We start from the raw sequence: 17,334 nt of genomic DNA, 5'->3' as shown, positions 1-17,334 counted from the left end.
TCCATGCATGTAATTTCTTCGTCAACCAGTACAACTGTGCTTTCCTCTATAGTTCGTGTTTTTGTGTCATTTAGTAAACTTTTCAATTCAATTTCCACAGTATCTGGAGCTTTAGATACCGACTGACTGTCATCTGCATTTTCAATGCCCCAATCATCAAAGATATCCTGAATGACACTTCTTTTGTTAGTTATGCGCACTTTATCTGCTTCACTTATAGATTTATTCCTTCCTTCTGTATTAGCAACATGTATAAGTACGACAATTTTATTATGAATAATTTTCTTTTCTACATTAATTTTATGTGAACTATCAAAAGATCAATCTTGCCATTTCCATTTGTTGTTTCTTGTTATTCTTTTCTTTAATATCAATGTCATCTGCAGTTTCTAGATCACTAATTACTCCTGAGGTAATAGGAGTTATAGAATCGTTTCTTGTCTTTGTATGATTTAATATGTCATAATTGTATTTCTGGCTACAATTTTCAGAAACTTCTTGAGCCACAATTTCTGTTGAAATTACTTCTATAATTGTTCCATCACTTTTTCGTGCTTAACCTATCGAATTAAATTCTTCATTTACAATTTCAGCGTTCTTCATTCGTCTTTGTTCTGCAGAAACATTTTTTTTTCTTCATTGGAATTTACAACAGCATCCTTTTCATGTACAGTTAAAACAATATTTTCTTCTGTACTTTCATTCATATCATTAATATATAATAGTTTCTACAGTCAGTACCATTACTTCTGAACTACTATCAACTAGTTTAGACAAATCTGTGTCTGTATCCGTGAGATGCAATGTTTGGGCTTTATCATCAAAAGTTTCACCAAGTGTTTTAATTAATGCTTGACACTGAGCATTAGTAACACTAACTGTATCTATATTTAACACTGTACAAACGTTGTGTTTCTCAATGTTTTGTTCACCCTCATTTGTATTAAATATTTCAACATCGTTCGTACTTTCTTTATCTAAAGATGTGTCACCTGCATATCTTGAATGATCTCCAATCTCAGTTGTATTCTCTGCTTGCTCTTCTTGAAATTTCTCATCTTTTTTCTTTTTTATATTGATCATCAATTTGTGGGTCCTTATTTATTATTTTTTGTTCTACTTCATTAATCGCAGCGTTCTTTATGCTCTCTGTCTCACTACTTTCCTTATTTAAAAAATTTTTTTTTGTTTTTATTTAAATCTGTTACATCACATTTATTTACTACTAAACCATCTTGAATTGTATTATCTGTACATTCCTGTGACTTTTTTTTTTTTTTTTTTGATCATCTGGAATATCATGCGCATTCTTTATAATATCAGTCGTTGATTCTGATATTAATGAAGAAGATACATCTACTTTTATCGATGATTCTACTTTATTAATGTCACTGTGCACTTCATCTAGTTGTTCCATAGTAAAACATCAAGATTGTTACAATTACTTAAGAAGTCATGGATTGTTATTTAAATATTTACTGCACTTTTCCATCAATGTAACCCTTTATGGCAGTTTGACATTCTACAGAACACCAATGCTGTATCAGTTTATATTTTTCTTCATCATGAAGTTTTATTATATCACCTAATTCTTCCTGATGTTTTTTTTCTTTTTTTTCAATTTTCAAATAAGAGTGTGTTTTCTATGTGAATCTTTTAATTCTTGGTTCGCCTCGAGTAAGCGATTATTAACATCTTTGGAAAGTTTTTGGACGTTTTCCAGTTCTTTTCTAAGAAAATTATTTTGTTCGTTCATATCTTTTACTTTACCCTCAATTTCTACCCTACGCAATATTTCAAATTTATTTTCATTGACAAGGATCATTTTTCTTATTTTTCAAAATCCAGTTTCAATTTATTAGTTTCTTCTTCATATTTATATCCAAAATCACCCACTTTTTCATATTCACCCTTTAGTTCGTCTAGTTCATATTGAAGGGCAGATTATTTGTCCTTGTGGTTCAAGAACTACATTTTATCTCTTTTGCATCTTTAGCTCCAGCTTCACGTTCCTCCATTGAATTACTAACACATGAATTAAGTTTGGCCTTTTTTTTTTTGTTCCAGCAAGTCAACTTCATATTTGTGACTTATGTTATTTCTTCTAATTTTATTGTTAGTTCTTCAATTTGTATTCCAAAAGATTGAACTCTTTTTACGTGCGTGTGTGTGTGTGTGTTTTTTTTTTGTAACTCGTCGAGTTGCAATTCTAATTTTTGCACTTCCTCCTTCATGTCCTCTATGTGCTTCTCGAAATCTTGTGTCGTCCTGTTTTTGTCGGAACATTCTACTTGAAGATCAGCGAGTTGATGCTCGGGATCGTAATTCAATTTTTGGTCGTTAGCAGTAATAAGCTCACGTAACTTCACTTTTGAACTTGATCTTGTTTGGTCTTGATTGTGTTTTCGTGGTGCTTGTGGTGTTCTAAAAGTAATCGTCACGTTGCTTGCATTTTTAGTGCACATTGATACACTGCACTCTGCACAGGCAATGCTTTTGTTGTCATGAAATCTCTCTAACTTTTCAGTAACAAAACCTTTTATTTTATTATTTAATTTTGGATCATGCGCCCCTGGTGAAGATACATTATGTGTTCTCTTTACCTTTATTATGCACACGTTTTCCTTTTACTCTCAATTTTTCGATCATCTTGTGCTGTTCTATATATTGTGTTCTTATGTTCTTCGCATATAAATCCTGTCGATTGATTTTATCTTTCAGTTGAGGTACATGTTTAATTCTTTACCTGTGATTATGATGAACAACCTCAGCGTATTTCCTTTCTCTCTTTTTTTTTTATGGATTTCTTGATAATCTTTTAGAAGTTGCTCGTTATATTTGGAAAGCTTTCTCACTTCGTCTTCAGCTGTTTCCTAACGGGATTTTTCTTCTTCAAGTTTTTCTGTAATCATTTTTTCTAAATTTCTCCATTTATTCTGTTCTTCTTCGAGTAATTCATTACGTTTCGGTATCTGGCTATCTTTTCCTTTAAAACATTTAATTTTATCAGAGAGTTCTCCTATTTTCAAACTTGCTTCATTTAAGGTAACTTTATGAATCTCCGATTGATGCTTTAACATTTGATGTAAGTCTTCTATTGCTGTTTCACGTTCTTTCAACTGTTCATTAAATTCGTTGTTTAGCATATCCACTCGAGAAATTTCGAGTTCTTGAGCATCGTTTCTTCTTTTAGAAATTTGGCTTATTTTCTCTCGCCTGCTGCTACATGTTGCTGTCATTTTATCAACTTCTTTCTTCTTTTTTTTTCTTTTTTTTTTTTGAACTTAAAATCTTGATTTAAGGTTTGTGTTTCACTATATGATTTATTATTATTAACTAGTTCAACATTATTCTCAGTAGATTTTTTTTCGCGTGATTTTTATACTTATTTAAATAGTTTAACATGAGCAAATGCATCGTACGTCAGATATACCATTTTTAATAAATTGTCGCCTTTACAACTCGAGTTACCTCTGAACGAGTCGCATGATTGATCAATAAGCCATGAGTAATTATGCAAATTCAGTTTTTTTTTCATCTATCTATCTGAATATTATAACAAAGACTTTACATTGAATATTTTATTAAAATTGTAAGTTTTTCATAAACGCTTCAAAATCCACAGTCTATTGATCAACTCTTCTATCCTTTCTCTTTCTCCTCACTAAAATAGATAAATTCCTAATGTAGTTTGTGGATAATATTTTTTTTTTTTTCTAAAGCAAATCACATTTATCATCTGATATATTTTTTGAAATAATTTCTGTCTGTACATTTTCTTCTTTTTCCTTACTCCTCTTTCTCTCTCTAATGAATTCTTTTTATTCCGTAAAATAGTTTTTGTATATTCAATTTTGTTAACTGCAATCCTTATTTCTGATAACTTAGTTTTATTAGATAATTCTTGTGAATCTTCTACTACATCTTCCATATCATTTTGAGTGCGGCTTCTACCTTCAGTAAATTTAATATCTTGAACCGTATCATTAATTTCAATAGCTCTTTCGGTATCAAGTAAATCGCACTTATTATTTAATATACAGTCAATTTGAATTGACTTCTGTCTCTGCAGTTTCTTCTTTTGTATCTTCTTCGAGTTTTCTTTGTTCTTCTAATCCACACTTCTCATTTTGTAGGATCTTCCTTGTATCTTCATCTTTTTTAACTTCGACTTTATCCGATCTCCTAGGTCTGCCTCTATGTTTCGCTTCATCAGTTGCTATTACACCCGTTGCTGCATTATCATTTTCTACAGATTTATACCTATCGCTATCACTAGCTGTGTTCGTTAAAAGAACTTCCCTTCGTTGACGAGTATCAGTTGTTTCGTTTTCACTATCTGAAATTGATTTTTGTTTAACACCTCTTTTTTCTTCTTTGGCAAATTTATTTTCTACATTTTCCGATGCCTTTTGTTTATTAATTATTTCAGACTTGTCTTCGATTAATTTCGTCTTTAAAGCGCTTCGCAAAATTTTATTTGTGTTTGATTGTCTGGTTTGATTATAAACAATTTCTTCAAATTTTGGCGAAGTAGCAGGCTTTGCAGCAACATTATAACGACTGCTCCGTTTACTACTATCTAACATAGATGGAGATGGATTCTTGTCATCTTTATTCTCTAAAGACTTCTCTTGTGTATTAGCATCTAAATTTCTCGACATAAGATCTGCTGAAGTTTTTGATTCTGTAGTGTCACACGCATTTTTCGCTGTCATCATTTGGTCTTCTTCTATAAGCAAATGTTCATTATTGTAAGCATTATCTCTTGCTTTTTGTATGGATTCTAATGATATATTTTGTTCAACGTTGTCTATTGATTTTGTATCATTTTCAGCAATTGATTTACTAACTGCTTCTAATTCCTTCGTTTCAATTTGGTTTTCTTTATTTGTATCGCCGTCCAAAATATTTCTCATTGAAATATTGTCCTTCTTGTTATGATCTTTTTCTGCTTCTCCTAAACTTTTACTTTTTTTGTCAAACCATTCTTGTAAATTTTGAGTATCTTGTGACGAAGATGGTGACAAATCATTATACAATACTGCAATATCTTCTTTCCTTCGTTTCACAGACTCTTTCTGGTATTCTGTCGAGCTATTGACATCAAACATTAAGTCTGTTTTAATGAAAATATAATCCTGTGAAGCGGTGTCAATTGATACTTTCTTTTCATAAGAATTTTCTACATTAGACTGCAATTCTTTTGAAAATTCTTTCAAAACCATTTCTTCATTTCCTACAGTAACGTCTGTTTTCTCCAAGCTTTTGTTCAAATTATTAGAAACTAAACTACCCTGATAACTCCGACTAGTAGCTTCTTTAATAGTCTCCTTTAACAGTTTTCTTAACTTGATTTCGTTCTGCTTCTGCATAGCGTCTAGTATGGCCCGAATACTTGGATTCACACCAGTAGCCATAGGGCTAACAGAAGATGTGTCTTCTGATTTTTTGCTCATAGTGGTTATTGTACTGTTGTTGGAGTCTGTACTAGCGAAGCTATTGCGACGAGTACGATAATATTTAAAAGAATCCAGTTCTTTACCTGAATATTCTTCTTTTCGTGACCAGTTTCAGTTTTGGTGATGACCGTAGTCCGCTTTCCGTAGAAGTCGTTTTCACGCAAAGTGAGCTGATCTGCAGTCGATCGCATCCGAAATGCGTAATTTCGTTTTCTTGAAGTTGATGGATCCTGGCACGGATCGCCAAAATGTCACGTAAAATGGATACTTGGGTTGCGAGAGAAAAGAAAGCTGAGTCGTAGCCCAACTATTAATTCTCTTTTATCGAACTTTATTATGACTTTGGCACTTACAGTAGAATAACGTTGAACAGAGAAAGGGGTGTTGTACAAGAACAGCAACTAGAACGAGAACTCCCCGGGCTGGGTGAAGTCTCGGCTTATATACACCCTGGCTTGGGGATGTTGGGGGGTTTGGTGTGGATTCCAAGGAGTCCGAAAGTCGGGGTTGGGGCCTTATCTCTGATGGGGACTAAGATGCGTCGCGGCGTTGGCGTCCGACAGTCGGGAGTCGATGTCTTTTCTCTGAGAGGTAATTGGTGTCACACGGTCAACGGGACGAACTCTCCATCTAACAAAGGCATTAAGTAATCCTATAGCTCTCCTTAAAAGAAAGATTTGTAGCGGCACATGGCAGTAAACATTCCAACGGTTTCTGTCCCGTAGCTCGCCACACGCAGATCCTATTCTCCGGGCAGGATGTTTACCAGATATCGACGCGTCTCCACAGTACGTGATCGGCTAGCCCGAGGACCGTCATAAACACTAATATCTAGTTACCTAAAATCCTTCAACAGATACACAGTCTTTGTCCCAGTTACGGGAAGACAGGAGAGACCTATTTTTCCACGAACGACGCCTCCCACTAGCAACACTCCCTCAAGGGCGGCTAGCATCCTTTTCTAACTACCGATATGGAGATTGGCCAATTAGCAGCAGCGTCAATTTCCCTTACTTTCCGAACGTAGGATGTCCCCGACGAATCCGATGATCTCGTGTCCTTAGACACACCCCGTCATATTTTTCCTCTGGGGTATCACCGGGTCGGAAAGTCTCTCTCTCTTGCAGTCTCATCGACAAAAAAGGATTAACTCCTTACGGTCAGCGAATATTAACACAGAATCCGACTTAGATTTTTTGCGAGTGCGTACGACTACCGTCCCGTTGCCCGCGGATTCGTTATTGAACCTAGGATCATTGTCATTAGTCTCTCGAGTATCTAATAACCACGGTTACTTGTCCGGTTCTATGGTAATCGTATTTGCACTAGTCAATGTCTTCTCTATTGCATAACGACAACGTGTAACCCAAACGAAGATTCGTTTCACGCCCCTAACCCTAATTCTAATGTAAACCCGACGTATATATATATATATAAATAAATAAATAATTATAAATTAATATTACCTATTATTAATAATAATTTAATTATATATCTCAAGATAATAAAATATTTATAATTTATATTAATTTTTATATATAAATACTTAATTATATATAATGAATTTTTTCAATTTAAAGTTAAAATATTTATATTTATATTTTAATTTTTTTATAAAATTAAATATATGTATAAAGATTTTAAAATTAATATATTTAAAACTAATAATTATATATTAATATATACTTATATACAAGATAATTCAATTTTTATCAATTTTATTAAAAAATTTTATTTTATTACGTTAAATATTTATAAATTATTTTAATTTAATTATCTAATTAAATTATTATTAATTAATTATAATAGCAATATTTATAATAGTATTGTTAATTTTTTATTTTTATATTTTAAAATATATATATAATGTACGTATCCATTATGTATTTCCAATGTACGTACAGCAGATACTCACAGGAAAAACCAACGAGACTAATAATAAAATCAATGAATTAGAAAAAAAGAGCTATAGACAAATATCTTATAATATACCGTGGCATAATCTGCAATTTATTATAAAATAATTGATCCGAGCAGTATCAATTATAAAAGAAGATGGCTGAATATGATAGACACTGTCGAATACTAATCAAATATAATCATTTAGTTAATCTTTAAGATTTAAGTTAAGATACATCATTGAGGAATCAATAAGTCTTTCGCTAATAGCCTAATAGATCTCTTGATAGATTAAACGAAGAAATACCTAACCGCGATTACAGCCAATTGGTACATATTATTCGATACATAATTAATATTTGTATCACGTACAGCGATGCAAGTGGTATTGAAGAAAATAGCCATTTTATGTTACAACTATAACAAGTAAATTTACTCGTTTAACTTGAGAGGAATTAAAAAGGTATCTGACTTTTAAATAAGCATTAAATAAGAAATTTAAATATCGCAGACGGTGATGTAGGTGTTATTCAAGAAAAGAGAACATTTTATTTTGTAATTAGCACGAGTAAATGAACGAATATCGATAATATAATATAATGATTAATATGAATTTTATCTGGCTGATTATTTAAATACCATAACATATTTCACAGTAACGTCATCGACTGCCGTTAGGCTCTTTTCCCTTTTTGTTCAAACTAATTGATAGTCGAAAACTAGTATCAAGGAGGTGTGAATTTAGTCTTAGTTTGTAGAAACTATTAAAATGATAAAAATGGATAGCGTATTAAATCGTCGAAGGCGCCAATTTACGATAAAAATTAAGAAATTGTTCAATTTGATTTTGTTATAATGGAAAACCCGTCCTTTGCTATGTCAAGAGATCGTTAACGTTTGATTGACATCTCGACACCTTGTCAAGATATATAAGGAACGCGGAAGTCGCGCGCGAGCTCTTTCGTGCCTGAAATTCCGGACAGTGAACATCCAAGAAGAATTTAAATATAAGGTAAATAAAAAAAAATATCAAATAACAACATTGTAACTAGTAATTTATAACGTCTAAGCCATTAATTTACAATACTTGAGAAATTAATTTATAATATTTAAGCTATTAATTTATAACATTTAAGCCATTAATATATAACATATAAGCAATTAATTTATAACGTCTAAACTATTAATTTATAACATTTGTTGAGATATATATAATTTTCTGTGTTGGACTGGGTTAAATGTGTAGTAGAGATACTTGTATGTGAATATCAGCGTGTGGATGTATGTGTGTGCGCGGCGTCTTGAAAACAGATGAATGTAAACTGTTCAGTCGGTTAACAGTCGGGTATAGAAGAAAGTGCTGAGACGCGTGCAAGTGTGTATCGATGAATATATAAGAAATCGTCCATGAAATAAATATATTACTATTTTAAAATTAATCCTCAGTATAAATTTAGTGTTCTTATAACATTATTTCGACTTCAAAGATCCACAATTCTCAACAACATTTGTGCTATTAATTTATAACATTTAAGTTATTAATTTACAACATCTAAGCCATTAATTTACAACATTTGAACTGTTATTTTATACATTTAAGTTATTAATTTATAACATTTAGGCTATTAATTTACAACATCTTAGCCATTAATTTACAATATTTGAACTATTATTTTATACATTTAAGCCATTAATTTATAACATTTGAACTATTCATTTATAACATTTAAGCCATTAATTTATAACATTTAAGCTATTAATTTTCAACATCTAAGCCAATAATGTACAACATTTAAACTGTTATTTTATACATTTAAACTATTAATTTATAACATTTAAGCTATTCATTTATACCTTCTAAGCCATTAATTTATAACATTTAAGCCATTAATCTAAAACAATTACATCATTAATTCTTAACAGTTATACCAATAATTTATAACAACATTTTCCCATTAATTCAATGTAATTATGCTCTTAATTTATAACAGTTGTACCCTTAATCGGAAGTAACTCTACATTCATTGATTTTAATCAATACCATAAATTCGTAGTGAGTGAATTAAAGATTTATTTTGCTTTATTTTATTAACGAAATCTATCAAGTCTTTGAAGTGCTATTTCATTTCCATATAGCATTATATTTTAACTCTGAATACAGTATTCAATTTCCAATTTCACTATTTCGTATAAAATCTGTGGTAACACAGAGTGTCGATGTATGTGTCACGTAAAATAACAAAATAAAAAAGGAATTTGAGGTAAAAAATAAAAAAAGAAAACTATTTTTTTTCTAACATCAATACACTTTACAATCTACTTCCGAACTCTAGGCGTGACTTTCTAAGACTGACTCTTATGATTTTACTTTCGATCGGATCCGATTACTTTCTTTTGTCATCCCTCAACATCCCCACCGTCCATGCATTTGCAAGGCGTCCGCGATCGTTGCCACGTGCTCTTTCTTCTAGAACCTTCGGTGGAAGGACCGTTGGGATGTTGATGGTTCATTAGGCACTTCAGCGATATACATTGTCGCCGAGTGCTTTATCTCTATCGCCAGTCCGTCGGATTTGAAGTATGCCGGTCGTGACATATGTAACGATATATGGTATAACGTTATAACGTATTACTTTACATGATATAACTTTATAACGTATTACGTTATATGGTATGACGTTATAACGTATTACGTTATATGAGATGACGTTATAACGTATTACGTTATATGTTATAACGTTATAACGCATTACGTTATATGTTATAACGTTATAACGTAATACGTTATATGGTATGACGTTATAAAGTATTACGTTATATGGGATGACGTTATATCGTAATACATTATATGGTATGCCGTTATAACGTATTAGGTTAAATGGTATGACGTTATAACGTAATACGTTATATGGTATGACGGTATAACGTATTACGTTATATGGGACGACTTGTTTCTGTCTGGAGATTGATTCCTAATACAACGTGTGTCCCATTATATCAGCATCTCCAAAGTACAATTCTATGTGATTTCTAGGGAGAACAATACAACCGATCCACACCTTCGTCAGGCAAAACGTTTATCCCGTGACCGTGGCTACGTTCGGCGACCAGTTGTCACCTCGAACCCACTTTCGCTTTCACAAATGTCAAACAATTACAAATGACAATTGCTTAATTACAGTTATGATAAAATCTAGGCTAAAGCATTAGAAGGCTTCCTCAAAATTGCAAAGGGAAGGCTCCGGTTTTCCTTTCATCTCCGACATATATAATAATCTGTTAATAGCAGCGTTCTCTTCATGTTAACTACCCTCATTATCCCAAAAGAAATAAGGGATTGAACGATTCGTGGCGTCGATTAGTCAATCGTAACGGGAATTTACGATTCCCGTTGGCGCACTTCCTCGAGATCGCGTCTCCCCACGAACGTGCGAATTTACATATTTAACAATATATATATGGCGGGTTAATGTTGAAATTTTGGGTGTTTGGGCGTTAATTTTAGTTTCTTTACATTTTTTTCCTTTAGGAATACCTGCACTTTATCATTTATGGAAGTTTTGTTAACAGAAACGAAAAATTTAGAAAAGATATGTATAATCAAGGAACCTCAGGATAGCACACTTAGACTGCAGATTTTTCTGTATGCAAAAGTAAGTCAAAGGAAGAGGATGAAGTTTTCTTGTATAAGGCTTTGTTTCTGCTTGAGCTAGCTTACAATCAAATACATTCAGTGTGACAGAGTATCGACAACTATTTCAAACTTTAGCTTTAAATACAAAAAGTTTACGCGCAAAAATAAGCTGAAGAAAAGAAAAATGTTTTTTTTCTTGTTTGACGTCTTATCCTGTCTGGCGGTATGGAATTATTCTGGAAAAGCCTGTATATGTACAGAGTATATAAAAAATACACTTATTTGACCGGACCATCCTAATTCTACAACTCTGGATGATACAGTTTTACAAACGTCTACTCATCGCGAGGACCAACTTGCCAACTTTTCAAAATAAGCTATGAGTCGCAATTGAACCGTTTTCTGGAGAAATGACGTTGAAATTTCATTGGGTCTTACATCGAGATTATTCGCAACAAGTTTATATTTCGCAGTCAGGTAGAAAGTAAGCAATGTGACATCAACGAGAAAACAACAAGTTTTCGTTAGCAGGTGGGATAGCCCGTGATAAACAGAATGGAGCAATCAGCGTGATTTCACATTATTACAGAATTATCTACTGCGTGAAAAAAGACTTTCAAACAAAGATTCTGATTTTATTAGCTTTCTTTTAGAATAAATAGAAACTAAAATTTGTAAATAACAATTAATCTCATTATTTTAAATAATATATCTAAACTTGTTGAAATTGCAAATAATTTATTTCTGTCTTTTAACATTTAAACAATTATTTAAATGAAAATTTATTTAATAGTGCCCAGTATTGCGCGCAACACATTTTTGGAACAACGAACAATTCGATAGTCGGTAATAGAGATAGATGGCAAAATAATTGGATTTATTGATAAAATGAGGATTAAATTGATTAAAAAAAGTAAATTGATTAAAATGTATAGAAATCCTACATATACAAGAATAATATCTTGCACGTCATGGTATCCAAATATACTTTCCCAGTAAAGTTCCATTTGATCCTCGTGCTAAGTAGCATACGGTGCCAGCAAACGTCAATTTTTACAAAATTTTGCATGAATCAATCGATCCAGAGGCTCCGATCCTCCGAAATCACGCTAGTGGACACTTATACGCCCTGACACTTTTTATACATGCTGTACATAAAAATATATGTATCGAAACTGTTGTTATTTCTATACTCAGAGGTAAGATCAGAGTAGTTATTATTTTATTGAATGGATAAATCTATTACACCGTTCTGAGCCAAAAAAAGCCTTTATTGCACACGCTTACAAAAACTAGGGATAAAAACAAAAAAGCATCTTAAGCCTATCGATTAAATCTATCGATTGTAACTAGCATCATCCTCTAGTTACTATTTCTTATCACTAACGCATCTGCATATGGATGGCGAGCACGAACTCACGTTGTCATTTTCAACAGAAACTTTGATACAAAGTACGCAGATTTGTGTATAAATACATTACGGTTGAAAAATTGTTGAATATTTACTACTGTATCTGTTATACTTGATCGTTAACACCTATTTTTTTCGCCTGCCTAACTTACTATCCTCAAAACGTTATCAGATTATACATTTTGTTCGGCTGATAAAATGGAATTTCTTGGAATTTAGAGCTCCCTTTACATTCACTTGTTATTGTACGAGTATTTTGCTCGTTCACCAGCCGTTCACTCATTTTATTTCGCAATCGTGACAATTTGATGCTGCTTCTCCACTCTGTATAACGTGTTACCTACAAACACCGATATGTATATAATCTGATGCATTAATTACTATACGATACACCATGAGAACGTTAATACACGCAAAACGAAATAGATAAACAGTATCTGCTAAAATTATAGCTATAATATATAATATAATATATAATATAATATAATATAATATATTTTTGTTACAGTCGACTTCTCCAAAAGTCAAAAGCTTGTCTTGTTATTGGCACGTACCGTAAACACTCGACTAATTGCGTATTTCTTAAAGCTATATTTCTCCTCTTTACAACTTTTTTACGAGATTAGTTTGAAATCAGCCCAATTGATAAACCATTTCAATTTTCAATCTCCTATATTCAAAATTTATTATAATCAATTCTATTTTAGTTTTTGCTATCAAAGGAACATAAATTGGAAGTTGAAACAAAAAACATGGGTTCTAATTAAATATTACTATCTGCTTCTATTCTTAATCGTTACGAATTATTTATACATTATTACCAATTATCAGTTGTTTATTATACATTGCTCGTTGCATTCACCCTATTACCCCTACACTTCCGTATCATCAACCATATTGCTATCTTCGAATAATTTTCCTCAAACGCAAAATCTCCCACGTACCTAACCTTTTAATTTCAAAGCTAATTAATTCACGGACATCTTCGATCTTTAACAAGCGTGTATCCTACCAATGATTAGCAGTTACTCTTCATTAATTCATTAATTCATTGATTCAATCTGTAACGTTTCGAGTATGTACATCGCATGTCGTATCATTGTATCGGTATTGTATCTGTTGATTCGAAAGATAGCTGGTTACTCAGGTGGCTAAATTGATCTCGCCATAGACGAAACTTATTTGTGTATCCATCTATGTATATATAAAAGATATACACAAGCAAACAGATAAGGCAATCGAGAATCAATGGATTCAATAGCCGGTAAATATTTACAAAAAAAGGAGATACCGCCGATTTTGACATTTTTTAAATATTTTGTTAATGTTATCAGTTTGAGTAAGATTTTATTCGAGGATTGCCGTTCATTAAAAAGTTAATATCAAAAAAGTTCAATGAGTCATTTGCATTTAAGAGAGTGTACTTAGTCAGATTCTTAGTAAACACTTATCCAACAGCCGATCGTTTAGTAATTTTCGATTCGATTATTCGTGTTCGTTTTTTCGTGTTCGATAACGTTTTGCAGAAGAAGATTCGATTCAATGTTTGTAATATGTCGTGTATACAATTTTAATAATTACATTCGATAATTGCACAAAAATCGGGACTGAAACGTTACAATTATGGAGACGTAGGAACGACTCTATTCCTCAAAATTGACAACGCGAATGAAAGAGAAAGAGAGCCTCGTTAAAGACTGGCGATAAGTTGAAAGATTCTTATTTGCGATTTTTGATCAATGAAATTTTTGCTAATATGTTTCTCGCGTTTTACTGGTTAAAATGACACCAAACACGATAAAATTTGGAACATATTTGCTTACTTAATAATTGATAATTAAATATTATTCATATTATATCATGTTTGATCTTATTTTAGTCGGGGAAATCCTACAAATGCGTTAGTGGAAATTTAATTTTAAAAAGCCTAAAATAAGGCAATTTTCAGTTTTGAATGATTACTCGGATACATTGTCTCAACGATAACTGATAATATTGGATCATGTTACACTGCTCGATCGCAATGGACCGCCAAATTTCCGCGATACCTCAGGGAAATCTGTCCTTCTCAAAGTGGACACGACGGCTGTGTAACTACGTAGAGGACTTTTTCGTGCAATTATCGAATGTTTGTACTAACCGTTTAATTTTTTGTTCCAAAATTCTTATTCTTTATATTAGATGAATAATTCAAATATCTCACTGTGAAGTACCTGTGTTATTATTGATTGGTGTTTTATAATTATATTAAACAACGAATACTGAATAACGAAGTATTTTTCGGTTAAGGATTTCTTTCGTTATTCATAATTAATAATTATTATACATAGCAATTTCGACAAAGTAACGAAGATGTAGAGTCGAATTCGAGTACGATAAGTAGTCACAGAAAATTTATCTTTTCTCCAATTGATTGCGTCTCCTAGTTTAATGGTGTTTTATAAACGGGCCGCTTATCTTGAAAATGGTAAATCCATTTTCCTTTGTTTCGGAATATTGAAACATTACGTTCGATTGGACTATTTTACTACGTTTTATGACCTTGAGTGACCTTAAATGACCGCGATATTTAAATCCGTCTTCAAAAGAGCAACAATGGGACAAATAGGTATTCAAAACTACACGGCTACACTTAAAAGAAAAAACGAAGCCTATTAAAGTGTTCTTTAAAACTCGTAAACGCGTCCATCTGAGAAAAACTTTTTCCATCGCGTAATAGCCTCCTCGAAACCAAACAACTTTTGTTTCAAACATTTCCCTGCGTCTCAAAAAATTGAAAGAATTATTCAGGTGGTTTGCTGTTGAAGACTCAGCCTGTATATCCCCAAAATTCCATGTAGTTCTGATTGTTAGGCAAACTGATATTGTAATCTAACACGAGTCAACCTCATCAAGGGGCGAGAGGGAGGGGGTGTCAATAGACTAAACACAGAAGTATTCGCCTCTATATGTACCTCTATTCGCTATTTTGAACATGAACAGAAAGATAACAGTACGGAGTGGGTGAGAAAAGCATTAAGAATTTTGATCCAGCATTTTTTAATCTCTTTATTGTGACATGAAAACTACGGAAAAAGTAATTTAAAAAAGCGACCAGATATCAATGACCTACGAAAAAGATAAAATTCATCCGGACAGAAAGAAGGAAGAAAACTATTTAACGTTTCATCAGAGAAAAAGAATCGAGGAAAAGGCTTGGTTATTGATCTTGTGAGACAGGAACGTCATAAATGCTAGTATAGGTAATCTTGCAGAAGTTGTTAAGAATCTTTATCGTAGTTTGGTATGAAAAATATCGAATAATTTGGATTTCGAATCACATACAAATTAAGATGCAGGGGAGAGTCGCACGGTACCTTGTGCTAGAGTTGATAAAAGTGAGAATTTACAAAGTGACTTTATAGCACAAATGGAACTTGATAAAAGTAGGAAAATTAATTTTATGAAATTCAATAATACGAATTGACGAATTAACAATGTGCAAGAATAGTAATGTCGGAATTTGTAGGAAACGAAAAATTGTCGTCCAGTACCGATCAATTATTTAATTATTTGATCTTTTGCTCTAAATGGTTAATAATGTTTTAAAAAGTCCTCTAGATGTCAGTATACATATTCTTATTCAAATTTGATTATTATGTATATCGTATGGAAAATACTTAATATTTTCTTGATCTGCGCATTCGACGTGTGCCCAGACTTCACATTCGTCGTTTTTGAAACATTGAAAGCTTCAGTGACCTGTCTTTGGGCCATTTTATTTTTGAAGAGTAGCTTCGAAGCCCCATTCATGTTCTCCTCTGACCATTTCTCTCTTTTCTGTTTTGGACTTTCAAACATTTTTCTATGGGAAAAGGTAGAAGAAAAATTAAACGGACACCTTCTAATTTAGTCTCAGTTGCCAAAATATTGAACTTACAGGTAAAAGAAATTCGGTCTATGACTAAATCATCGGTATTGGACGACAAATACGTTGAACAAATACGTTTTAGATTATAATGTATATAATATACAAAGGAAATTATAAAAGTGGGGCAAATAACTAGTAATTACACTTAATAAATTAGATATAGTGTACATTAAAAAACATTTTACTTACCTGAAAAACAACATGTCAACTCTAGAAAATAATTTTTAATTTTCGAAATATCAATGTATATGTTTGACATATCAGATCAATATGGCTCCGAAATATGTTACACGGAATTGTTCATTTTCATTTGTTTGTTCCAATAAAAGCGCTAATATCTGGTGAAAAATCCTATGTATTTAGAAATTAACAGAAGTGTTAAGTGAGCTGTTATTTTGCCCGCATTGTATTTCTTACATGTAATGCCTGTTACAGGTTTTATCTTTAAAATAGCAAACTCATTATTTACTCAAGATTTATTCCTAGCGCACGAATATTTTTCAATAGAGCGATGCAAAGTTTTACTGTATCTCGGATCATCACAAGTTAATCAAAATCTTGAGGATTCGATTTCACCTGCTCAAAGTGACTTTTGCAGGCAAAAGAAATTGTTCCTCGGATACTTTAATATTTTTTACTAAATTTCATCAAAAATAGAATTTTATTTGCTAATAGAAGATAACTATGTTTTGGTACTCCTACAGAACAATATCACGACATTCGCTAAAATTACAAATATTGTACAGTATATTCACTACAAGGCTAATTGAAATAGCTTGTAATCCAACATATAAGAATGCTACTTGCAAAGTATTTTTGCTAGTAACAGTTTAAAGTAGAGAGATATTCCTAAAAAATCATATATTTTATACATATATGTACGTAGTATATACAGTGGATATAACTATGTTTCTGAATTTATAAAATAACAATTGTCTTGTAATACGTAAAAATCTCGAGAAGATTTAAATAAAAATTTTGATTATTTGTTTGAAAATAATTTATTATTTGCACTGAA

The sequence above is a fragment of the Bombus vancouverensis genome, unplaced genomic scaffold, assembly GCF_051014615.1.
Source record: "Bombus vancouverensis nearcticus unplaced genomic scaffold, iyBomVanc1_principal scaffold0073, whole genome shotgun sequence".
NCBI lineage: Eukaryota > Metazoa > Arthropoda > Insecta > Hymenoptera > Apidae > Bombus > Bombus vancouverensis.
Note: the sequence above shows the minus strand (reverse complement) of the source record.